This window comes from Protopterus annectens, chromosome 1.part1 (genome assembly GCF_019279795.1).
Source record: "Protopterus annectens isolate FY-2018-M chromosome 1.part1, PAN1.0, whole genome shotgun sequence".
NCBI lineage: Eukaryota > Metazoa > Chordata > Ceratodontiformes > Protopteridae > Protopterus > Protopterus annectens.
The window spans coordinates 71,460,414-71,487,145 of NC_056726.1; positions in this window are offsets into that span (position 1 = coordinate 71,460,414).

A 26,732-nucleotide genomic window follows, 5' to 3' on the forward strand; every position below is an offset into this window, starting at 1 on the left:
TATTGCTTATTATTCATCACAACTGGACCCAGTAGCACAGTCTTTACCTCACTGTGTACAAGCAGTAGTTGCAGCTGCAATGGCAGTACAGGCTTCGACCTCAGTAGTGTTGTTCCACCCTCTCACATTGAGAGTGCCTCATGCAGTTGTGATTATTTTACTACAAGAAAAGGTAGCATATCTTTCCTCTGCTAGGCATCTTTCCTGTATGACTATATTGTTGAGCCAACCTCATATGACAATTGAATGATGTACGACTTTGAACCCTTCTACCTTGCTCCCAACCCCTGCAGATGGCACACCACACAGCTGCCTGCAGGTGATTGAGCAAAAGACACTGCCTAGAAAAGATCTTACGGATGTTCCCTTGGATGATGCCAAGGTGACATACTATGTGGACGGCTCATGCAAAAGGGGTCCTGCAGGACAGAACCTAGTAGGTTATGCAGTAGTTTCTGACACAGACATTATAGAAGCAAAATCTTTACCACATAGTTTATCTGCACAGGCAGCAGAATTGATTGCCTTGACACGGGCATGTATCTTAGCAAAGGGCAAATGTGTGAACATTTTTACTGACAGCCAGTATGCTTTTTCTAATGTACATGTTTTTGCGCAACAGTGGAAAAATCGAGGAATGATAACATCTACTGGCAAACCGATCAATCATGCACAGTTTATTTTAGATATTTTAGAATCTATTCAGTTACCTCAGAAAGTAGCTATTTGTAAATGCACAGCTCATACCAAGCAACAGGACAGGATTTCAAAAGGTAAAGCGAGAGCTGATACAGCTGCAAAGCAGGCAGCTTCAGAAGTATTTCTTTTGAATGAGGAATTACAACCCTCCGAGATTTTAGACTTAGAAATGTTAAAGACAATGCAGACACTTACTATGCAAACTGAAAACAAAGATGGGTAAAGCGAGGAGCAATTCTCGAAAAGGGGCTGTACATCTCTAAAGAAGGAAAACCGATATTGCCGTCTAATTTGTTTAGATATGCAGCTTTGTTGAGCCATGGGCAGTGCCATGTCTCAACAGGGGGGATGGTACAGCTGGTGAACCAAGTGTTCACGACGTATGGATTTACAAACTACTCTAAAAAATTTTGTTCATTATGCCACATCTGTAATAAACATCATGCACAAGGGGTGTTAAAGCCCAAGCAAGGAAGTTTCCCTACACCACCATATCCGTTTCATACTATCTGTATGGATTTCATAGAGTTGAATAAATGTGAAAATAAGAAGTATTGTCTTGTCATTGTAGATATGTTTTCCAGATGGGTGGAAGCCTTTCCGACTAAAATTCCAGACGCTACAACTGTGGCCAAAGTGCTTGTTAAAGAAATCATCCCTAGATTTGGCATTCCAGAAAGGATCTACAGTGACAACGGTACACATTTCGTAAATCAGACCATACAGCAGTTAAGTAGACATTTTGGTATTTCTCTAAAAAATCATTGTGCGTATCACCCACAATCAGCAGGGCTAGTAGAGAGGCATAATGGGATTCTAAAGAGTAAGCTAAGAAAATTAATAACAGAAACGCAGAGAAACTGGGTGTACTGTCTGCCCCTGGCACTGTTGAGCATGAGAACTGTTCCGAATGCAAAAGGATTGACTCCTTTTGAAAAGCTCTTTGGAAGGACTTACTATATACCTCAGTGGAAATCTCTCATGCCCGCAGACCAGGAAGCTGACAGTGCATTAACTGAGTATATGCGAAAACTCTTAAATTCTAAACATTTGTTGCAGTTAAATTCTGTTTCAGATAAAGAAAGAACCAGACCGTCAGAAGTGGCAGTGCCCCCTGGAGCGTGGATCTGGCTGAAGATAGTTAAGAAGAAGAATTGGGCGTCTCCAAAGTGAGAAGGTCCATATCAAGTGCTTTTGTCAACACCCACTGCAGTCAAAATTGTGGAGCGTGCCTCCTGGATCCACCTGATGCACTGTAAATTAGTTAAAAACTTTGAACTGGACAAAAATCTTGTTACATGCCAAGAGCAAAAATGATAAGAGTCCAGAAGAGACAGGAATGCAGAACAACCCTTTCCTCAGAAGTATTGCATAATCATCCTGTTAACTGCATTAGTGACAATAATCTTTTTGTTGTGGCCTTTTCTTTTCCCAGACACACAGACTGAACTGAATAAACGTGAAGCGTTACTCATAAACTGGCATCCAAACTTTAACACTTACCAGGCAATTAAATATGTGTATGCTGAGACTTTCAATGTTTCAAATTGCTGGATTTGCACAGCTTTGCCGACAGCATACAGGAGTTATTAATGACTACAGTCCCCCTAGGGGTCAATGAGACCTGGGAGAACTTGATTTATGATACCTCAACCATCACAGCACAAGATAAAATAGCATTGCACTTGTCTGTTCCACAAAAGGGAACTGTGTGTTTTCATGAAAATGATACTGTTCAGGTGGGTTAGAGCAATTGCAATGTGACTGTTCCTTATAAATGTTACACTAAAGGTAACAAAGTAGATCTTTATTGTAATACAAACTATAATTCATTTCTTGGATTGATGCACAAAACACTTGATGAAGTAAAACATAATTCTGTTCTTTATAAACAGCTGTCTACAATTGATAGAAAAATGATTCATGCAGGACGAGTGTACATTCATAGCAACGTTACTACTAAAGTAGAGCACTGTTATTTTGTGTGCGGCAGAAAGGCATACAAATGGTTACCTGAGAATTGGTCTGGCAGTTGTTTTTTGGGTTACCTGGTTCCGGCCATATGACACACTGCAATTTTGCCTCATGGAAAAATTCGAAATGTCTGAGAAGTAGTCAAGAAACCTGTAAATCCAGTGGGACAAATCGATGCACGTTGGAAAGACCATCACTCTCTGGGCAAAGGACTGACACACATGGACTTGAATGATAGTGTTATATCGTGGGCAGGCATATCACCAGTGTATGGAGCAGTGAAATCGATCTGGGAGCTGAGAAAACTGTCAAAACTTTTCGAAGTAAAGAGCAACGCAACTTTTTCTGCTCTCGAATTAGTGACTGATGAACTGAATGCTATGAGAACTATAGTGCTCCAAAACCGCATGGCTCTCGACTTCACCCTAGTGGCGAGAGGTGGTACGTGCGCTTTAATCCAAGAAAAATGCTGTTCGTATATTCCTGACCATAAACACGAGATAGACAATCATCTTGAGGTAATTCAGCAAGTGTCAGCCATGACCAAGCCAGGCCCAAACCCACTGACGGATCTTTTCCAGAAATGGTTTGGTGGGTTGGGTACCATCCTAATGAACATCCTGATTGCCATTTGTGTAGGTATGCTCCAACTGGGAGTATGTGTTTGTTGTGGTATCCCCTGCATGAAAAGACTGATTAAAGACCTTATAGACATTTCAGTTTCTGAAACCTTATATCAAAGTACTGAGTTTGAAGAACTGTTAAAAGACTAAAAATGCTTTCATAAGTTTAAACTGAATGACTTTCTTAACTGCAAATCCTGAGTGGAAGAGGTTAGGAGAAGAAAACAAACTGTTTATGCTTATTTTGAAAGTAGAATAAAAGTATTAATAGGGGGGAAATGTTAGAAAAATATGTATTAATGTGTGTATTAGCAATATGTTTAGTGCATTTAGAGCTTGAATAGGGTTAACACATTTATTCTATTTCATACTGCATAAATCTGTACAAACTGCAGTTGCTTTCTGACATTGTACTGTTAGCTAAAATCTTGCTTGTGCCTTGTAAATTTACTGAGAAGCAGGTGATTTCTGCTTCCATTAGGAAAATAAAGAATAGAACAATACTACTTGTATGAAACTTAGACAAGAAGTTCCGCTGTGCCATGAGAAAATACACAGCTGTAGAAGTTACAGATAATTAGTACAAAGCCTGCTTGAAAATATGAACTGCAATCAGCATTTGCTTGTATCTGTATTAGAAGAGTACCTTGAAATGTAACACTATACAATAGACGTTTGTAAACGGATTAATGGTCACCAAGGCCAGGTTGTTTTTCTGAAAAGTTTCTCACAAAACTAATCATGTCAACAGAAAATCTGAAGTAACATCTGCTGTAGAACAATGCTAAAAGTTGTGCTTGATTACGTCAGCTTAGAAGGCCATGTCTTGTAAAATAGTATAAGAATGAACATACTTCCTGTTAGTAGTTAGACAAATCCTTGTATTTGCATGTTTTTGTCTCCTTGCGGCAAGTAAATTAAAGTGCCTTAACTGAACCTTACGTGTATTGGTCTTTGAAGTTTTTTCCTTTGACAAAATATAAGAGTACTGCTCATATTTATTTGTTATGTATATTAATATTTCTTTGTATGTAATCACTGTGGAGCTTTTATCCCTGGGCCTCCTTGAAATCGGGCTCTTTCCAGGCTCAGTGGACTTTCCTGTTTAACAAATGCAATAAATAAATAAATAAAAATATATGTGAGTGTGTGTGTGTGTGTGTGTGTGTGTGTGTGTGTGTGTGTGTGTGTGTGTGTGTGTGTGTGTGTGTGTGTGTGTCTAAGAAGATATGTAATGTGAAATCTCCCATTCATGTAGGGAATGCAAGTGAGCTTTGCCCCGATGCAAAGAATATGATTCACTTATTGTATGAGTGTTGTTTAGGAGACCTGTATAGTCACTCAGTTGTGCCTGACCATGCTGCATTTCAGGTGACTGACACTCAAGTATCCATACAGGAACCAAACTATTTGTGGTGGCTACCATTTATGTATGTGTCGGTGTGGGTGTGTGGCTAGAAGATATGATGGGCAGCAAAGAATGCTTTCTGAGCATTTACCAAGCCATAAAGGTGAAAGGAGGGTCTGGATGGAGAGGTGATAAAATCAGAAAGAAAAGGAGAGTAGTATTGCTGTAACTAATTTATCCTGAAGTCTTAGTGAGTAGCTTCATGTGGTGGACCCTGTTTTCACAAAATCTCACCAAGATGACACTGATATATGGAATGTATTTTATATAGTATATATTGAGGACATAGGTAGATTAAAAACTAAGAGAACCAAACTATAGAAAGTAACAACCACTCAAATACAGCAAAAACACGGGTCCTGAATACTCCGCTAAGAATGGCCAAAACACACCAGCGGATAAGCTGTAAAATGCTTTAATTTTAATATTAAAATTAAAACATTTTACAGCTTATCCACTGGTGTGTTTTGGCCATTCTTAGTGGAGTATTCAGGACCCATGTTTCGCTGTATTCGAGTAGATTAAAAACTAAAAAAGACAGCTGGGTGCACAGATCTCGAGTTACAAAAAGGTTTATCCTGGTGTGGGTACTTGTGCCATGACTGGAAAAATGACAGTATAGAATTCTCAAGACTCTGAAACATTCCTAGAGTGGGGTTAGAACATGATCAAGGGGAGTATGCCCCCCTGTCATTGAAGGAATTAGTATTCCACACAAAACACAATAACTAACAGGCCAAAAATATGAACCATAAAAAAGATTGAGTGGACTGTAGAGAGTAAGGAAGAAATTATGTATTGCTACTATAATGCAGAATTTCCAGATAGAAGATATTAAAAAAGATTAAAAGAGAAATTAGAGGAAAGAAAAATACTTGCTCAAGAAAAACTCTCAATATCCAGATTTGTGTTCATTAATACAACAGATACATGAACACCATTACACAGAAAAAGAAACTCTGGGCTGCTTTGAAAAAGAAGCAACAGAAGAAAGTGTGAAAATATAAAGAACAAAAATCCCATGATTTATGAAAGGTATAAAAACAAATATGGACATGGGAAAGAAAATGAGATCTGATCTGGTACAATATTTATACAAAGGAAATGGCCAAACTTATCAACACAAAAAGCAGCTCCAAAGAGATTTGAAGAGAAATGCAGGCAAAGAAATCCAGATATGGAAAATTTCACAACAGAAGAAATACGATTACACAGGGGAGAGTGTAAAACAGAAGACTAGTGAAGTAGAAGTTAAATAAACAGAGGTTGAAGTTATGGAATACCTGCCAAAGTGAAGGATTTAGTATAAAAGCTTAACAAAGGTTATATCACAGCATGATAGAAAGATGAGTCTCCAAAGTAAGGAGAAACAGGTGGAGTGAGAGACATCTGAAGAAAAAATATGGACATGGGAAAGAAAAAGAGATTTAATATAATGTAATATTCATAAAAAGGAGAAAGCAAAATTAATCAAAACAAAAAAGCAGTACTAAAGATATTTGAAGAGAAATACAGGGAAAGGCTTTCATATATGGAAAATTTCACAATACAAAAAATAAGAAAACGAAGAGGGAAATTAGAAAAGATTAGCAATGGATAAGTTAAAGAAGCAGAAGTTGAAGTTATGGATTACCTGCGAAGTGAAGGATAGTCTAGGAAATCCAAATCTTGTAATATCAGAGCATGATGGAACAATGAGTCCCCAAATTAGAGAGAAGCAGGTGGAATGGGAAGCAAATGATGATTTGCTACATAAAGATGTTCTGGACTGGACCCTTCAGTAGGAAACCAGTACAAAAGTTCAGTTGGAGTCGCACAAGAAACATTTGGGTCAATGAGTTCCCATATGAAAGTACAATGGCTGTCAATGGAAGTCGGTCTGGAACTTTCTGTAGAATGCCTGCAGGAAACTGAGAGAAAGAATGTGCCTTCAGCTTAGAAGAAAATGATCTAAGGGGAGAGTTGCTTGATTTAATAGAGACGGATAGACATATTAAGATTGATGAAAAAAATAGATGACAGAAGGTAAATTAGACCCAAAATGTTAGAAGTCTGATAAAACAGGTGAACATAGTAATCAAGACTGTAAACAGAAATTCATGTCAAATAGCAAATGTAAGTAGGTAATGGATCAATTGAACAGAAAAACAAGAAAAATGCTTCATGCTTATCAAATCATATATAAAAATCAGTGTATACCAAGATTATATATCCTTCACTCTGAATGTGGTATGGGCCTCTTCAAAACTGATTACATGTATATATCTGCAGTCATTGGACTGCATACATACCCGCTGACCTCATCAGATCCAAACATAGTTTTAAAACATGAGGAGAAGTCTAAGATAACCTCTCTGCTTAGTTTAGTAGAAGCATACACATGACAAGCAGGAATGGAAATCAAACCAGAGGTTGACAAAAATCAGACAGCAAATGAATGTATCAAAAACAAAAGAAAATTTAAGGAGAAGGATCAGATGAGAAGGAAACTAATTTGGAAAAGCCATGGATAGATGACTGCTGTGGTCATCACCCCACCTAAAAACACCTCACTAGGATGGAAGGTGGAGTAGAGTTTGTGAATCCTTCTGTACAGCTCATTTATGACATGGGTGCAATAGGTGGAATACCACATCCTGGAGTTATTTTTGTGTCTTGCAGACAGAGCCTCACAAAATGCAACATGATTGTTGACAATAGTAGATTTGCCTCAGCAATTGCTGAGCTAATCTCTCAATATGTAATAAAATGGTTGAATTGTGGTGTAGTGAGATAGTGTTTGAAGGCAAAACAACATCCATCAATGCAAGTGTTGTGTACATAGTTTCCCACATCATGTGATATCCTAGTAATGTAAACTCTGTAAAACAGGTTTTGTGAGTAGTACTACAATCCAGTCACTGTATGCTGGGTTTTCTAGCTTTTCACATTGTCCATCTCTCTATCTGTCTATTACATCTCTGAGTCATGTCTGTTAAGCTGATGAGAATGACAATCACTATTATTTGAAACGTATTACCTAAATTATCGATCCTCATTGTCTTGCTGTCTGTCTTTTCTCCTGTCTTCAAAACTGAAACAGTTTTACACATTTGTCATAAAATGCTCTTGCTTTAGCAGCCTTCCTTGTAGTAGTGGCAATGTAATTTATCTGATTTCTGGTACTAATGAAGAAAATGATGACCTTTGTCTTCTTCCCATTAATAACCCTGATGAAGAAAGCACTCAGGCAATAATTAATATTTCTGTATTCTAACACAGATGATAAACAGTCAGCGAACTTCAGCCATGGAGTGAAGTAAATGTATATAGCATGAAGTACTCTTTTGATTTTGATGAATTACTATACCAATAGATAATAGTCCTTAATAAATTGCTTGATTTGCATAGACATAGTAGGCAATATATTATGTCATGAGTTTTTCCCTTGCATTTTGACATGTTGAGATGAGATTCATACAGCATTAGTGACTTCTCATTACACAGTCATGTAGGAATATTCAACAAATCTCTTTTAAACATAAGTCCTTGGACATATGAGTGTTCATCTCTAAATGGAAAATATGGGTTGAACAACAGATTAATTTCCTTTCAACTATCTGATCATACTGTCATGAAAACATCAAACAAATGTACTTCTCTGTCACTTTGGATTGTTGTTTTTAGTAGCTGGAACTTCTTTGTACTCATTATCATCTGTGTTCCTACCCAAAAAACATTTCTAATGTTACCTCTAGTAGTTCAATGGCATCTACCTTTTGTAAACTTTCTGTGCTGTTATTATATATTTATTAATGTAACAACCAAATAACTCATTGCTAATTTTCAAAACTAGCACAGTTTGACAATTCACAAGTAGCCATTTTGTAGTCATGACCACCCTCATTACAAAGATAATAAACAAACTCATGCCACAAACTCTACTTGTAATAACTTCAAAGAACTAATGAATGTGGAATAAGGGATCCAGACAGAACGGAAACAGTAAAATTAATTTAACAGGTAGGGCTGTCATCTTACACAAAATCACATACGTATGAACAATTTATTGTTTTCATTTGGCCTAGATTTTTTCTCAAAGTTTATTAGTTATTTGGAGTGTTATAATTACTATCACTCACTGACTACCTACAGCTACCTAAAAAAGTTTGACATTTTATAATCCCTCTATAATAGACTGCAATTAGGATGTTCTCTCATTCTCTGTTTTTCTAAAGGTAGCATATACCAACTAATACCCCTTAAAAGTTGGTGACCCTCAACAAGTGCCCCATCTGCCCACCATTTCCTATGGCTTAGGCTCTAAATCAGTGTATCTGTAAGGTACATAGTCTTTCCTTCTGTAGTGCCTGGGCCATTATCCATAGTTATCCAGGTGTAGTATGTAAGTATTTATTAAATATGCTATACAGTGACTTGTGATCAGACTGTAAAGTAATAATTTCCTTATACTTATAGTCATGGTGCTTCTGATAACTAAGGACTTGCAAGAATCTTTCTGCCTCAGAATAACAAGTCTGTGTATCTCTCTCACACACATCCTGTAGACATCCATTGATCTTTGATGAATAAGCAACTGGCCTATCCGACTGTAGTAGGACTGGTCCTAACCCTTGCCATTTCACACCGACCTGTAGTGTTACAAATCATGTTACATAGGTGCATAGGTTCATAAGTGTGTACTAGGCTAATGGCCCTGGTGCCTTTACAAGCCTAGCCATAGGATTACCTTGACATAGTGTCTACTGACCTTAGTTCCCAGTGCCTCTATCGAGAAGAGCCACTGAAGTTATCTCCAGGTTGAATTTTCTGTTTCCCATCCACTCATCAAGATTTCTCTTGAAGAGGGTCAGCGAGGTGCTCTGTTTGACATGTATGGGAAGTCTATTCCACAGCATGGGCAGTCTCTGCATACCTGTCCCTCCAGCATGTTCTGTTAATTGTGGTAATGAGGTTGAGGTCTCTGCAGTGTCTGGTGTGGAGGGCTTGGGATTTATTTATAAGTAGCATTTCTAATAGAACTGGGTCAGATATGGCTTTGTAAGTCAAGCAGCGATTGTCTCTAAGTTGGTGATATGAGACAGAGAATAGTTGGAGTTTTTTGAGACTGTCCATCTAGGACAAGTGTTTAAGACCAAGGATCCTCTTTGTGAGGTACTTTTGTGGCCTCTTCAGTTGTTGCAGGTGTCTAGAGAGGTGCATGCCAAATGGGGCATTATACTCGATGATTGGCCTAATGAGGGAAGAGTAGAGGGAGACAATGACCTCTTTCTTCCTGGATTCAAAACTCTTAGTAATGAGATGTGCCACATAGAAGGACTTTCTGACCACAGTGGCAATGTGGTTATCAAAAGAGAGGTTGCTGTCAACCTGTGTTCCCATATCCCTTATAATGCCTTCTGTGTTCAGTGGACTACCATCAATGTGGTAATTCATGGGAACCGGGTTTTTCCCAAAGGGGGTGATGACACATATTTTGGCATTGAGTTTAAGGCCATGCTTCTGACACCAGTCATTGGACTCAGTGAGGCCATTCTGTAGGATTTCAACATCACTTGGGGAGTTAATAATAGCTCCCAACTTGCGATCATCTGTGAACTTTGTCAGCCAGAGTCCCTTTGTGTTGGCCTGGACTTCCGAGAAGTAGATACCAAACATGAGAGGACCCAGGAGCGAACCCTGTGGGACTCCACTCATGACTAGTCGGCAGACTGACTTGGAGTCAGCTACTTTCACACTGTGGGTTCTATCTGTGAGCTAGTTAACTCATGTGCCCAGCCTTGCTGATTTGATACTGGAGGTAACCTGCTTTTGGCATAAGTTACATTTAAGGGCATTCTTTAAAAGCAATGAAAGCATGATAAATGTAGACGATCTGGAAAATGCAACAATAAATGAAGACAATTGTGATTATATGAGTGTTAATGAAGGTGATTCATTGCTTAATTTGTCTATTTGTGATTATGAAAGTGATGAAGCTCTTGAGCAAAGTGTATTGATGGTGGGGTGGACTCTACAGTTGAACATTATGCAGGCTTTAACACAGGTTATGGTAAGTTTCAATTACCTTGTGTACCATATAACAGTCCTTTTATGCCCCCAAAAGTATCTACAATTATTTGTATCTTTGAGAATGTGCTGTGTCAATAGTTAGAAATCGAATATAATAAACTAAAAAAGTTATATACAGTACAATCTAAGGAAAGAGCAGTGGGAAGCATTACAACAGCTTAGGATAGACATTCAGAGATACAGATTTCTACAGGCAGATAAATGGGGTAATTGGGTGGTCATGACTAAACAACAGTATGATAATATGGCCATGGTTTTGTTGGAGGACAAAATGGTTTATGAATTGTTACCCCACAACCCAATCAAGGAGTTTAACAGCTCTCTGCTGGAAATTTTAGAAAGAGGAGAAAGATTAGGCTTCCTGAATGCAATGGATGTCAAAAAAACTTTATATAACAAGCCCCAAGGATGCAGTGTTTAAGGTAATACCCAAGATACACAAAAATATTCAGAACCCACCGGGGAGACCCACAGGGTCTGGGAAGGGAGCTTATTTGCAGAATGTGGGTATATTTCTCGACAGTCAATTGAAAGTGCATTTAGCTAGAGTTATGTTGCACATCAAGAATGGAAAAGAATTAGCTGATAGTGTAATCAGTAAGAAATGGTCCCAGGACTACTATTGGGCCTGTGTGGATATTAAGTCGTTATATACAAATATAAAAATAAGTGGGGTTTGCAAGCAGTTAGATTTATACTGGGGGAGGGTCCACACACTAATTTTTTAATGTGACTGTCAGATTTTTCCCTCACACATAATAGTTTTTGTTTTGATGGTAAGTGTTTTTTGCAAAAGGAAGGGACAGCCATGGGGGCATCATATGCCCCCACGTATGCAATCCTGTTCATGAATTATTTTGAGATGGCCTATGTATACAATACTGAATTTTACAGACAGAAAGTTATATTGTTCAAGAGGTACATAGACAATCTCATATTTATATGTAAGGGAGACATGGAGGAATTTCATCATTTCATGCAGGAGTTGCATAAAAATCTATTTAGACTGCACTTTACATATAATACCAGCAGCTTTTATCTGTGAGCCAGTTTGCAACCAACCTAGTGATATAGGGTTTGATGCCAAGCTTAGTAAGTTTTCTCTATGATTCCTGAGTCGGGAATGGTATCAAAAGCCTTGGCCAGATCAAGTTAGGCTACATGAACCACCTTGCCTTCATCCAGAGCTCTGGTGACTGACTCAAAGAAGTCGACTAAGTTGAGCAAGCATGATCTACCCTTCACAAAACCAAACTGTGTGAGATCCAGAGTTTGGAGATTCCCTATATCCTTCTTTATTAGGTTCATAATTATGTGTTCCATAGCTTTGCATATCAGACTTGATAGGCTAATGGGGCAATAGTTTCCAGGGTCTGTAGTCACTCCTCCTTTGTGGAGAGAGATTGACTGTAGCAGAGCACCATTCGGTAGGGACAAAGCCTGAGGTGAGGCTGTGATTGAACAGGTCACACAGGTGAAGTGCCAGTTCACTCTGTAGCTCATGTAGAACACAGGGATATTTTCAGGTCCCATAGAAGCTGTATTCTTGGCCTTGGACAGTACTGTTTTAACCTGTGCAGTAGTAATACTGGGTGCCTGGCAATCTACTGGTATTGTGATTGGTCCTTTGGAAGGGGAGAGAGGGGTGAAGTTGGCACTGAATCTGTTGGCCAGTATACTGGCAATATCTGTTGGCTCAGTATAGGAGGTACCATTGTGCATCAGCGCAGAGAAAATCTGGGTATTGCTGTGGAGATTCTTTACATAACTATAGAAGGCCTTGTGGTTGTCTTTACTATCGGCTGCAATTATATTTTCATAGCTATCTTTAGAGAATTTGATGAGGAATCTCAACTTTTTGTTGAGGCTGATAAGGGAGTTTTTCCAATCTTGGGACTTCACCGTATTCCGCATCAGTTACCGCCTTCTGTTGTAGAGTTTGTTTATGGCAGGGGACCACGAGATTGGCTTCCTTTTTTTTGGAGGAGAGCATCTTGGTTCTACTGGGTATGGCAAGGTCCATGCATCTGTGTACATGTTCGTACAGTGCATTGATGTATGATTCGGTGGTCACACAACTATTCTCCATTTACATGGATGCCGTGAAGTTAGCCACCTGTTTTTAGGAGCTCAAAGTTAGCTTTGGAGAAGTTTTTCATTGTGGTTAGCTTTGTGGGGGTGGGATGGGAAGGATGTGGATTTCCTAATTGATTAGTCTGTGGTCGGATCTAACCAGGAAGGAGCTGACTATTGGTGAAGAGCATTGGTCACCCATGTTAGTAATGATCAGGTCAAGGATGTTGCTACCCCTAGTGGGGGTAAGAATGAGCTGGTCCAGGGCATTGTAATTAATGAACTCCAGGAAATGTTGGGCAAGTGTATTGGTACATGAGTAGTTTTCCCAGTTAATGGAGAGGTAGTTGAAGTCGCCTAGTAAGAGAGTGTTAGGTTGGAGCCTAATATTCTCCAGGGTGCTTAGGAACATGGAGTGTGAGTCTTGGGACATGGTTTGGGACCTATAGCAGGCTACAACCTGAATCACTGCCTTACCCAATGTTAGCTGCACCTAGTTCATTAATTACTCTTAGTATAATCAGACTACTCGTTATATTATAAGCCTAGCACTTGTTCTCGAAACTTCTCTACTAGGTAAGCACTCTCGTACTAAGTAAGCACTACATCCACCTACCACCCCTGTGAATATCCACTTCCCTTAAAGGCACAGCAATCCTTTATACTGTTCTAGCATGTCGAGTGGTAGATTACTGGCATCCTCTCCAGTTCAGCTGGTTAATCTGGGTATCTTGAGACAATGCTACAATTGTCTCATGTACACAGACAACCCTCTCCTCCTCCCAACAAACACAAATACATGTGAGAGATGCAACTATATAGCCAAACTGGAGGCTGAACTCTCTCAACTCAGGGCTGGCATGACGAGACAGGAGGAGATGGTAACCACAAACACAACAAACCCAGTCCCACATAGACCTACCACAACTGCAAACCAAACACATAAAAACACAAAGACATACTCGGAGGCTTTAATAAAAAACTTACCAAAACAACAGAGGCTCCCAAAGCAGACATCCAAAAATCCACCACCTCAAAACAAAACACATGCAACACATACTTCAATAAATCAGTGTGCCAATCAATCACAGCCCTTAAGGCCAAACACCATGCCTGATACACTAGTAATAGGTGACTCTATAGTCAGACACACTGATGTCCCGCTTACCAGGCTGAACAAGGAGAGGGTGACTGTGAGCTGCCTATTGGGAGCTAGGATCCGCCACATAACACATGCACTCAGGTCACTCCAAAGCAAGTACAAATATGACTCCGTCATTGTCCATGCTGGTGTGAATGACCTGAGACGTACCTCCCTGGACTACATGAAAAGAGACATAGAGGAGCTCTCTGATTATGTAGCCCAGGCTGGTATGACCCTGACCCTGAGCAGCATCTTGCCCTCACCAAGAATGATGCCACAATACAAAGACAAGATGATCAGCTTTAATAATTGGCTCAAGTACTGGTGTCATTCTAAGGAGATCCAATGTCTGTCTGCCTGGGATGACATGTTGGACAAGCCACACTGCTTCACAAGGGACGGCTTGCACCTGTCACCACTGGGCTTCCGGATATTGGCTAAGGCTCTTGCCACCCCCATAGTGCCTTTTTTAGGCAAGGCTCAAAAGACAAATCCACCTCCTTAGAAAACAAAAATGGAAAATAATTAAGGGTAATGCTGCTCAATGCTAGAAGTCTAAATCTCAAGATGCAGGCACTCGATGCACTCCTCAGTATGGAGAACATCGACGTCTGTGCAGTAACTGAAACCTGGTTCAAGGCTCCTGAGAGCACCCCAGCACTACCAGGCTATACCTCGTATCATGCTTTTCGGCCCCAAAACCCGGGCCGAACCACAAAGGGAGGGGGAGTGTCCATATTCATCAAGGACACCCACACCTCCAGGTTAGTAGCAACACATGAAGCATCAGAGACCATACAGGTGCAACTAACCATAGGCAAAACTGCTATACAACTGGTAGTATGTTACAGACCACCCTCCCAATCTCAAGAACCCCACTCAGCCTTCCTGAAGACATTGGAGGATATGAATGTATCACAAAATACCATCATACTGGGAGACTTCAACTACACAATCATAGATTGGGTACATTATTCTAGCCCTAACACCCTAGCCCAAAGGTTCCTGGAATTCATAAATTCAAATGCACTGGAACAACTAGTCACCTCTCCCACTAGGGGAGATAATATACTAGACCTGATCATCACAAACATGGGGACAAAATGCTCCACACCGGAGGTATACCCCTCACTAGTGAGATCTGACCACAAACTAATCACCCTGGATATGCATATCCCACCTCCACCCCCAGCACAAAAGACCACAGTGAAAAACTTCTCAATAGCAGACTTCACTCTTCTTAAGACTGAGATGGTATCCTTTAAGCCCACTGGGCCAGTGGATACCACATCCCAGAATGCCGAATCCTTCACAGATGCTTTCTATGGACATCTCCAAGAATGCATGGATCATGCAATCCCAAATAAATCCAAGTCCCTCTCCACCAAAGGAAAGCGTCCTGTCTGGTGGACCTCAGACATTAACAAATTGTATAACAAAAGAAGGAAGCTAATGCACGACAGAGCAAAATCCCATAAAGGGAAGACATCTCTGATCAACATTAGCAGAAAACTACGTTCTCTCATAAAAACATCCAAGGCCAACTTTGAGAGAAAAATCGCTAAGGACACGAAAGATAACCACAAAGCCTTCTTCAGCTATGTTAGAAACCTGGGCGGAAACCCTCAGATATGCTCAGAGTTAGTTCACAACAACAAAAAATACACTGAACCCACAGATATTGCCAACATTCTGGCTGACAGGTTCAGTGCAAATTTCTCCCCTCCCTCACCCCCAAAAGAAGAAATACTTATCCCAGATGAATGTAATCTCCCTGTCATCTCAGATGTCCAAGTGAGAACCACCCTCAACAAAGCTAAAAACACAGCATCAATGGGACCTGATGGTATCCCGGGTTGCGTGCTATGTGAACTCCAAGAGGAGCTAAACCCGCACATAAAAATGCTATTTAACCTTAGCCTTACTACAGGATATGTACCTGAACACTGGCGTACAGCAACAGTGGTCCCACTCCACAAAGGGGGTACCTCTACAGACCCTGGGAACTACCGCCCCATAAGCTTAACCAGCCTGGTCTGCAAAGCTATGGAAAGAATCATTATGGAACTCATAAACAGAGACATAGAGGACCTACAGACACTTGACCCCACCCAGTTCAGCTTTTTAAAGGGCAGATCCTGCTTTTTGAACCTGGTTGACTTTTTCAAAACAGTCACTAGAGCCATTGATGAGGTCAAAGCAGTCCATACAGCCTACCTGGACTTGGCTATGGCCTTCAACACAATACCCCACTCAGGCATCATAGATAAGCTCAACAGCTTAAACGTAAACCCTTATGTCACTAGATGGGTTGCAAACTGGCTAAAGGACAGAACCCGTAAAGTTAAAATCACTGGAGTAATGTCAGACTCAAAGCCAGTCACAAGTGGTGTCCCACAGGGATCTGTCCTGGGACCCCTCTTGTTCGGCATTTATTTCTCAGATGTTAAAGCAAACATGGGAGGATTGTGGCTGACAAAGTTCACAGATGACTGAAAACAAGGCGCCATAGTCGATACACCAGTGGACACATACATCCTACAAAAAGGCCTCACAGAAACGGACAACTGGTGCCGGAGTCATGGCCTTAAACTAAATCCAAAAAATGTATAGTCATCCCCTTTGGGAAAAACAAAGTACCCACAAATTATCACATAGACAGCAACCCACTGAGTATGGAAAAAGAAAGCAGAGACCTAGGGATCCAAGTCGACAGCGACCTCTCATTTGACACCCACGTTGCCAAAGTGGTTAGAAAAACATTCTACCGTGCACACCTTATCATGAAGGGATTCACATCCAGATCCAAGGATGTCATTGTACCCCTATACTCCTCCCTCATCAGACCCATGGTTGAGTACAATGCCCCATTTGGTATGTACCTCACCCGGCATTTGCAACAGCTGGAGAGACCACAAAAGTACCTCACCAAGAGGATCAAGGGTCTCCAACATATGTCTTATTCTGCCAGACTAAAGAAACTCCAGCTCTATTCAGTAGCATACCGCCTGCTCAGAGGTGATCTCTGCCTGACGTACAAGGCCATGTCCAATCAGGAACTGATGGACATGCTCCACCTCAAAAATCCAAATCCATCAGGACCACGAGAGCTAAAGACTTAAACCTCGGCACAAGTATGAATAGAACATGCTGGAGGGATAGATTCATAACCCAGAGGCTTCCCATGCTTTGGAACAAGATCCCAGTTCATGTTAGGCAGAGCCCCTCACTGACTCTCTTCAAGAGAAATCTTGATGAGTGGATGGGAGATCGTAAGTTTACCCCAGGGGTCACATCTGTGTCACTACTAGACAGGGGCACAGTAAACTAATTATATTATATAAGGGGACCTTCATTGTGTCACCACTAGACAGAGGCACAGTATTCTAAATCTATTCTGTGCATTTTTGTACCATTTCATGGGGTGGCAAAAGCCACATCACTATGGCTAGGCTTACAAATGCCCCAGGGCAGATAGCCTAGTACTAAACTATGAAACTATGAAACTATGAAAATATGAAGTATCTCTGATGCATTATGTTGGGCTACCAGTCTGGAGGTGTGCGACTCCTTTGTGAATATGGAAACACCACCACCTTTGGAGCTTTGGTCCAAGATCTGGGGCCGAAAGGTGTGGAATGAATTATAGCCTGGTAGTGCAGGGGTGCTTTCTGCTGCCTTGAACCAGGTCTCTGTTACAGCACAAATGTCGATGTTCTTCATTTTAAAGAGTGCTTTGAGGGAATGCATTTTGAAATTTAGACTTTTAGCATTGAGCAGCATGACCCTGAGATTACATATGTTTGTAGCTGTTACAGTGGTAATTTGGTCTTTGAAACACCACCTAAAAAGGCACTATAGGGGTGGCATGAGCCTTGGCCAGGATCCGGAAGCCCAGAGGTGACAGATGCAGGCCATCTCTGGTGAAGCATCGAGGTCTGTCAATCATGTCATCCCAGGCAGACAGATACTGGTTCCCCTTAGAATGACATGAGAAACTTAGCCAATTGTTGAAATCAGTCATTTTCTGCTTGTACTGTGGTATCATTCTGGGTTATGGCAGGATGCTGCTCAGGGCTAGGGTCATACACACCTGGGCTACATAATCTGAGAGCTCCTCCATGTCTCTTTTCATGTAGTCCAGGGAAGTACATTTCAGGTCATTCACACCCACATGTACAATGACAGATTCATATTTGTACCTGTTGTTGAGGGACCTGAGTGCATGCATTATGTGGCAGATCCTGGCACCTGAGTGGCAGCTGACTGTTTCTTTCTCCTTATTCAACCTAGTGAGTGGGACATCAGTGTGCCTCACTATCAAGTCTCATATGACTAGTGTGTTGGGCATGCTATTTTGCCTTAGGGGCTTTGGTTGAGTGGCACACTGTTTAGGAGTTTAGTGTTGTGTTGTGGTGGTCAAGTGCTTTCTGCCTTAGAGGTCTCTGCTGCTTGGGTAGATTTTTATTGAGAGCCTCCATGAAGGTGGGTGTGTTGTTTGTGTTTTTATGTGAAGGCAGTGCTGGTGTGTGTTCTGGAGGGGAATGTGTTCCATGTGGTGTGGTGCAAGCGTTGATCTTCTCCTCTTGACCACCTATTCTGGTCTTGGCTGGAGAGTGCGTGGCTTTCAGTTTGGATATATAAGTGCATCTCTCACAAGTCTGAGTGTTGGGAGGTAAGAGGACAGGGTTGTCAGTGTACATGAGGCAGTTACTACATTGTCTCAGGATGCCCAATTTCACCAGGTTAATAGGCGAAAGCACAGGGAACTGACCTTTAGACATCCCTGGAGGGGTGGGGATTGATAATAAGTACTGAATCTGTTTCCTTGTAGAACGTGTAGTGCTGGTAACACTTTTATGTGCTACTATAATTGCTACAAGAAGTCTGGTAAAGTGCTAGACTAATAAGCTAGCATAAGTGCAGGAGAGGTGAGAGCTAGTAGATCTAAGGGAAAAATTGAAGACCAGACTTTGGCACCACTTAGAAGCTTACAACAGTCCTGGATACAGCAAGTCTGTATCTGGACTAGACTAGTTACAGGAAAGGTGGGAAACAAGTGCAAACATGGGCTTTTAAACCAGAAAGTTGAGAGAGATGGAAAAACTGCCCAAACTGCCCATAAACTAGTATTTCTGGGCCAGAAACCACTCCTCTTGTCGTAGATAGGCTACCTAGTGCTTACCACTCCCACTGATAACCTAGAAGGCTTCCTTCCAACACAGAAAGCCTTGGGGAGGGTTCAGAAGCTTAAAAATAGAACTAGAACTGGGTACAGCAAATCTGTTTCTGGGCTAGACCAATTACAGTAGAAGCAGGAAACAACCACACACTCATGATTTTAAACCAGAAAAGTTGAAAGAGATGGAAAAACTGCCCAAACGGCCAATAAATACAATTTCTGGATCAGAAACCACTTGTTATGTGGTAGATAGACTACCTAGTGCTTACCACTCCCACTGATAAGCTAGAAGGCTTCCCTCCAACACAGAAAGGCTTGGGGGGGGGGTTGAGGAGCTTACAAACAGTGCTGGATACAGCAAATCTGGATTAGATAGCTACAGGAAAGGGGGGAACAAGTGCAAATGCAGGCTTTTAAATCAGAAAGTTGAGAGAGATGGAAAAATTGCCCAAACAGCCAATAACTACAATTTCTGCACCAGAAACCACTCCTTATGTGGTAGATAGTTTACCTAGTGCTTACAACTCCCATTGATAAGCTAGAAGGCTTACCTCCAACACAGAAAAGCTTAGTGGGCTCAGGAGCTTACAAACAGTTCTGGATACAGCAAATCTTTATCTGGACTAGACTAGTTACAGGAAAGGCAGGAAACAAGCTTTTTTTTATTTTTAGTAAAGTGGAAAAGAAGAAAGTAGGAACAGGAGATAATTCAAGGTTAAGAACCTAAGTGGATTAGCTTTCTCAAATATTCTCTCTGTAGTAGGTAGAATGAACTAATGACACTAGACAGGGATGAGTGTCGCAGATCAAATTTACAACTGCAAAACCACCAAGTATAAGAACATGACACCAATAGGGACGGCGGGTGGGAAACTATTACAGCTATTAGCTCTAGCCACTAAATGAAAGTTTTAAAACAGATAAGGAGCAGGGAGACTCTATAGAATGCTTTTAACTGCAAACAAATCAGTTATATGATACCTGACTAGAACACAGAAACCTCACATAAAATGCACAGAAAAGCACAGATAGAGTACTCACAAACAGAAAATACAATTCTCACTATGAAAAAGCAGTTTACAGTTAAGTTATTCAGTAGAAATACATTTAGAGTAATGAAACAGTATCTAGCACTGAAAAATAAAGTTAAAACAGTATACAACAGTACATAAATGCAGTGAAACATTAAAAAAGGCTTTATAACAGTGCAAAATGTAGTATATTAGCTGTATAGCACAATTATTAAGTATGAAAGAAGTGAAATTCAATGAAATAAGTATAAGAAATAACTTATTCTGCTCTTGGAATCTTAAGGGATTTCTGCATAGTCCCAGTGACGAATCACCATTCCACAGCCTGGTAAATACAAGCACAGCCCCTTGCAGACACAGGGTTTATATACCAGAAAGGATGGAAGAATTTAGAAGCTTGAATTTTTACTCAGTCCTACTAGCCCCTGCTGTTACATCAATGACTCATGCTAGAGAAGGTCAGGAAACCCTGTTGCTCTCAATAATAATGAAGACAACACACTATCAGCAGAAGATGGCTGTCAGAAACACATAGGGTTGCCAGATGTCCGTTTTTTGACCGGACTGTCCGGTTTTTTGAAAAGTTGTCCGGTTAGAAATTCCATTCAAAACCAGACTTTGGTTTTGTTTTTAAATTTTGCGGCGCTGACGCTGATGTCATCACGTGCGCAATGACATCAGGTCCCTCAGGGCTACCAGCCTGTCTGAATTGAGCTCAAGGAGCTCACTTCTGGTAGTGCGAGCGGGAAGCAGAAACCAGCATTTAAGGAAGGCAGCATTTTCAGAATGCAAGCGAGCAACAAGAGTTCAACTTTGATCGTAGTGGCAGCATTTAAGCGAGTATCAGCAGTTCCACTTTGGATAGTGTTTAACTTCAAACGGGGAAGGTACAGCAGAAGCCAGCATCGGGAAAGCAGCTTTAGCAATGAAGGTAGTGTGTGTGTGTGTGTGTGTGTGTGTGTGTGTGTGTGTGTGTGTGTGTGTGTGTGTGTGTAGGTATGCATGGGGGGTTAGGGAATATATCATGTAGATGCTCTCAATTTTCCCTGATTCTGCAAAATGATGTCTCTGATATTGACTCATATTTTGGTCTGTTCTGTGTAAAGCATGTTTTTTTTCCTGACAAATCAACAAGGAGTCTGAACATGCATGGCTTCCTCCTGAGTGAAATGTAGAAATATAGCTTACTCTGCCTTTCCGAGCTTCCTTGCATTCTGATTGCAGTCAGGAAAAAATAGAATTTCTAGAATCATAATTTCCAACTGCCATAAACCTATCAATGGGCCTTTTTAAGGTTAAGCTGCACCATGTTTTATGAAATAACTTGATCTGCTTCAGTTCAGTTCAAACTTAAATATAATCACCCCTGACACTTTATAACATCTCAGCTTTAGTATTTCAAATTTAAACTAGAGATGATATATGGGATATTGTGTTATTAGCTCCATTGGCTTTACTTTCAGATTGTATAGCAGTGTACTAGAAGCCAGACCATATGACATACATACAGCAGTCTGAGTAAAGCTTGAGGTGCCAAATATTTAAACACAAATAGATATAACTTGCAGGTTTAAGACATTTTCTGGCAGTATGATCATGGCAGTATCACACTTGAATCATGAAGAAAACCCCTAGAATGATCTTCCATCGCATGTGCACTCAGAGATAAAAAATGAAAATGGAAAGGAGGACAGTGGGATTACTCTTATAAACCTCGAAAGTTGCTAGAGTAACATGATTTGATTTAGCATACAGCATTGCACTAAATAATGACAGACAATTGAATTTCAGACTTAGAATGCTTTTTTTCTGAATGCTGTTAACACAGTATATTACTCTAGCAGCTTTCTAAATGTACAAGAGCGTTTTTGTGCCTTTGTTTGCTCTTGTCCCTCATTTCAGAGCTGAGATTGGTATAGCAAAGGTGTGTAAACTGATGACCCTGCTAGTTTCTGACCATCCATTAGTTGTCCACATTAAGCATATGCTCTGTAGCTTTCTATAAAAGGCATAGGTTCATTTTTCAAAAGCTGCAAGACCAGTTGTGTCATTATGTATTGTTTTATACTAAACATGTATTTTCAGACCATGCTATACATTTTCAGGTCTGTTATTGATGTAAGATATGATTGTTGTTAATACTGTCATTTCTTAGAACATTTTAAAATGTTATCATCCCAAACTTGGGAAAACAATGTGCAATGCTGTTTAGATGAATGTGAGATTTAAAGGCAGAGTAGTTTTAATGCTAAGTCTGTTTTTATTGTGAGACTGTATTGCTTTGTTTAGCATATGTGTATCAGTAGTTTGTGCTATAAAATTTGAAATAAATGTTTTAAATTAAATCCAAATATCTGTAATCACTATAGAATAAAGCACAAGACAGTATGCAGAGTGAGAGTTTTTAACAGTGCTTATGGCAACTGGGGTGAAATCGGCTGAAAGCAGGCATCCAGAACAGAAAAAGAGGGCGTTCCCATCAACTGGTGTCATGATGAGGTCACAAAACGGGTGGGGCATGGATGGGAGAGGGGGTGGGAATGGGCGGTGTTATGGGTGATGCAAGGGGCGTGACCTTAGTCCAGTTTTAGCCACAAAGAAAGCTGGCAACCCTAGAAACGCAGGAAACTCAACAAACAAAACTACCAGGCCTGGACAACAGCAGGTCTCTATCAAGATTATGCTTCCTGAGTAGAACACAGAAACCTCACAATAAATGTATGGAAAGGCACAGAAAGGGCACTCACAAACAGAAAATCCAAGTCTCGGTATGGAAAAGCAGTTTACAGTTTAGCAATTCAGTAAAAATGCAATTACAGTAATTGTCCCTATTACATCTACTAGCTCTAGTTACTAAATGAAAACTTTAAACAGATAAAGGAGCAGGGAGACTAGAGAATGCTTTTAATTGCAAACAAATCAGTTATATGATACTTGACTAGAAAATAAACACCTCACATAAAATGCCCAGAAAAGCACAGATAGAGCACTCACAAACAGAAAATACAACTCTCAGACTGAAAAAGCAGTTTACAGTTAAGTAATTCAGTAAAAATGCAGAGTAATGAAACAGTATCTAGCAATGAAAAATACAGTTAAAACAGTATAAAACAGTACATAAATGCAGTGAAATAGTAAAAAAAAGCTTTATAACAGTGCAATATGTAGTAGATTAGCTGTATAGCACAATTATAAGCATTAAAGAAGTGCAATTCAAGGAAATAAATGTAAGAAATAACTTATTCTTCTCTTGGACTCTTAAGGAAATTCTGCTTAGTCCCAGTGATGAATCACCATTCCACAGCCTGGTAAATACATCACAGTACTTCAACATCTGATCCTTATTTGCTAGCCTTTTTAGTATTTCAAAACTCCTTTCTTGATATGTTGACCAACACCTCATTGCAACATTCAACAGGAATTTTCATAGTGCACTGTTAACTCTGACAAGTCTGAAAAATCCCAGAAACAAACCTACATGGTGGGAAGATAATTTTTACCAAAGGTAAGCAGAGCAATTCTAATAATTATAAAGTTCTCATCACTAAAATAAACAAACACTGCAAGAGCTCAATAAAATACACCAAAAGCCAAGTAAGTCATGTTTAAGGCAAAAATAGGCAATGAAGCCAAAGACAATCACATGGTGTTTTTTTTTTTTTTTATTTATGTTTGTTATCTCACAAGCATAATGCAGCAATGTGCTGAACTAATTGTGAAGGATGCTACCTACAGTGAAGCTGAAGATACTTCTCTCTCCCTTCCATCTGTCCTTCAAGATATACCTGAAACTTGCTCACCTCCAGCTATAACACCAGACCAACTCCTAAAAGCTTAATCAAAAGCTAAATAAAATGCATTGATGGGACCTGGCAGTATCCCTGGATGTATTTTAAATAGCATGAATAATGATTCAGCCACACCTCCAACAACACTGTTCAACTTCAGCCTACATACAGGTTTTGTGCCAAGATAATAGGGAACAGACATAGTAATTCTCCTTCATAAGAGAGGACCTTCCAGTCCCAATCAAGTGCAGCCCCATAAGTCTGACCAGCCTTATAAACTAAGCCATGGAAAGATTTATCATGAGGATTAATCAATAAGGTCATAGGAAACCCATCTTAGTATGGAATCTTCAAGGGCAAGTCATACTTATTCAGACTGGTGGATTTTTTAAAAAAAGGATACCAAAGCAATGATTGAAGGTAAAATGGTATACATCTCATACTTTGACATGGCCAAAGCTTTTGACACAATCCCAACTCAGAATGCCAATTCAGGCATAGTAGTAAAGCTAAATAAACTGGGAATAAACCTCCTCATCACACATTGGACTGCCAACTGACTTACAGATAGGATGCAGGGGATACAAATTCAGGAGGCTACTTCCACAAAGAAACCAGTTGCCAGTGGTGTCGTCCAGACTTCAGAAGTAGACCTCTCCTGTTTGGCTTCTACTTCTCTGAAGTAAAAGCCAATACTAAATGGCTCTGGCTGTCTAAGTCTGCAGATGACTGCAAGCTAGAAGCAGTCATTGAATCTGCAAATGACTTGGTCATCCTGCAGGAAGGCTTGACATAAATAACTTGTGCCAATATCATGGACTGAAACTAAATACAAAAAAATGCATTGTTGTATCCTTTTGGAAGTCGTCTACCCTAGGTAACTACCAGATTGACAATATACCCTTAAGGGCTGACCCAGTTTTTCAGGATTTGGGTACTTATGTGGATGATGACCTATCAACCAATGTGTCCACTGTTGTAAGAAAATCCTTCTCTATTGCACAGCTTATAAACAAAGTGATTACTTCTTGATCTAGAGATGCCATTGCTCACCTTTACTCAGCCCTCATTAGGCCAGTCATGGAGTATAATGCCTCTTTTTGTATCTATATGCCTATTCACATGCAATAACTAGAATGTCTACAGTGATATCTTACTAAAAGGATACGGCCTAAACGATATTCATGGACTAACCCAAAGCCCAGTCACTATACACAGTATCCTACAGACTGCTAAGAGGTGACCTGTGTCTGACATATAAGCCATCCTCCAATCCAATACTGGTGGATGTATTGTAAACAGCAAGTCAATGGCATCAGAAATAGTCAAGTCTAAGGAACTAAACCCATTCTGCAACATCAACAGAGTGGTTTGATGACACAGGGATATCTTGTTGCTGAAACTACTGCTATGAGACAGACACCCCAGCCAAGTAAAGCAACGTTCATTCTGCCCATATTCAAGCACAAATTGGTTATATTCATGTATATTAGAAATTATAACCCAGGGCTGCTCCCTCTACTACTGCTGGACCGAGGCAGCTCATAAATGCTTTATCTCACACATGGATCCCTTCAAATTATCTATGGTATGATCCCATTTATTCTCATTAGGGGTAATATATAATTATATACTTATTGTCCATGGGATTCATAAGACAACTTAAACATCACCAGATATTCTGTTAATTTAGGCACCAGAAGGGAAACTGTCTCAGCTTTAAATGGTCTGCAAGGCCAGCTCACAAAGTACTTACCAATAAATGTATGAATGTATAAAAACTTTGATAGCTGCTAGATCATTCCTGTGCAAGAAGATTTGTCATTTGGTTTCTAAATGTTCACATTTGTATATATACTTGGGTTGTGAGGGTGTCCTAATGGTTGAGGTGTTTGCCTTACAAACCCGAGGTGCAGAGTTTGAGTCTCACAAGGGATAATTGGCTAGGCTTAAAATGGCTCACAAGAGCAGTCAGCCTAGTACTGATCTATGGGCCTATGTATATATACTTTAACATCATATTACTGCAAACCATTTTCATTTAGTAAGTGATCCATTTACTTCAAAAGAGTATCATTCTCTTTTTGACACTTGCTTTTGTTAGGTTTCAGGTCTCGTGACCTGAATCTGCTTAACAGTTTCAGAATCTATCAGTCATGCTGCTGCTTTGTATCAAATAAGGATGGCATTATCATTTGAACAGCTTTCTTCTAGCTTCATTCATGGTTCCTCAAAAGTATTTATTTAACATTTGTTTACCAGGAAAGTCCCCCTTTAGTAATCCTTCACTAGAGCTGGTAATATCTCATTTTCATTTGAGGCCCAGGTAGAAAAGCTCCACATTAACATGGCATGGTTTTATTTATGTATTTATGTATTTGTTTATTTGTTCATTTGTTTATTTATTTATTGTCATTTGATTACCAGGAAAGTCCAATTGGGTAGAAGCCCATTTTCAGTGGATGTCTATAGCTAAGCTCCAATTTATTAAAAAACATTTTAAGAATAATAATTTTACAATCTTCACAAATAAAACAAAAAAAATGCAGTTTAAATAATTATAACAAATTATACATAATATAAAAACATTGATTACAAACTGGAACAAGGTATATGACAATTATTTAATATTTAGAAAAACTTTAGACAGTTTGTAGAGAAAGTAAAGGTAAGTTAGTCTGATACAAATAGGAATTGCAATATGAGGTGAGGAGAAACAGGCTTATGGTATATTTAGA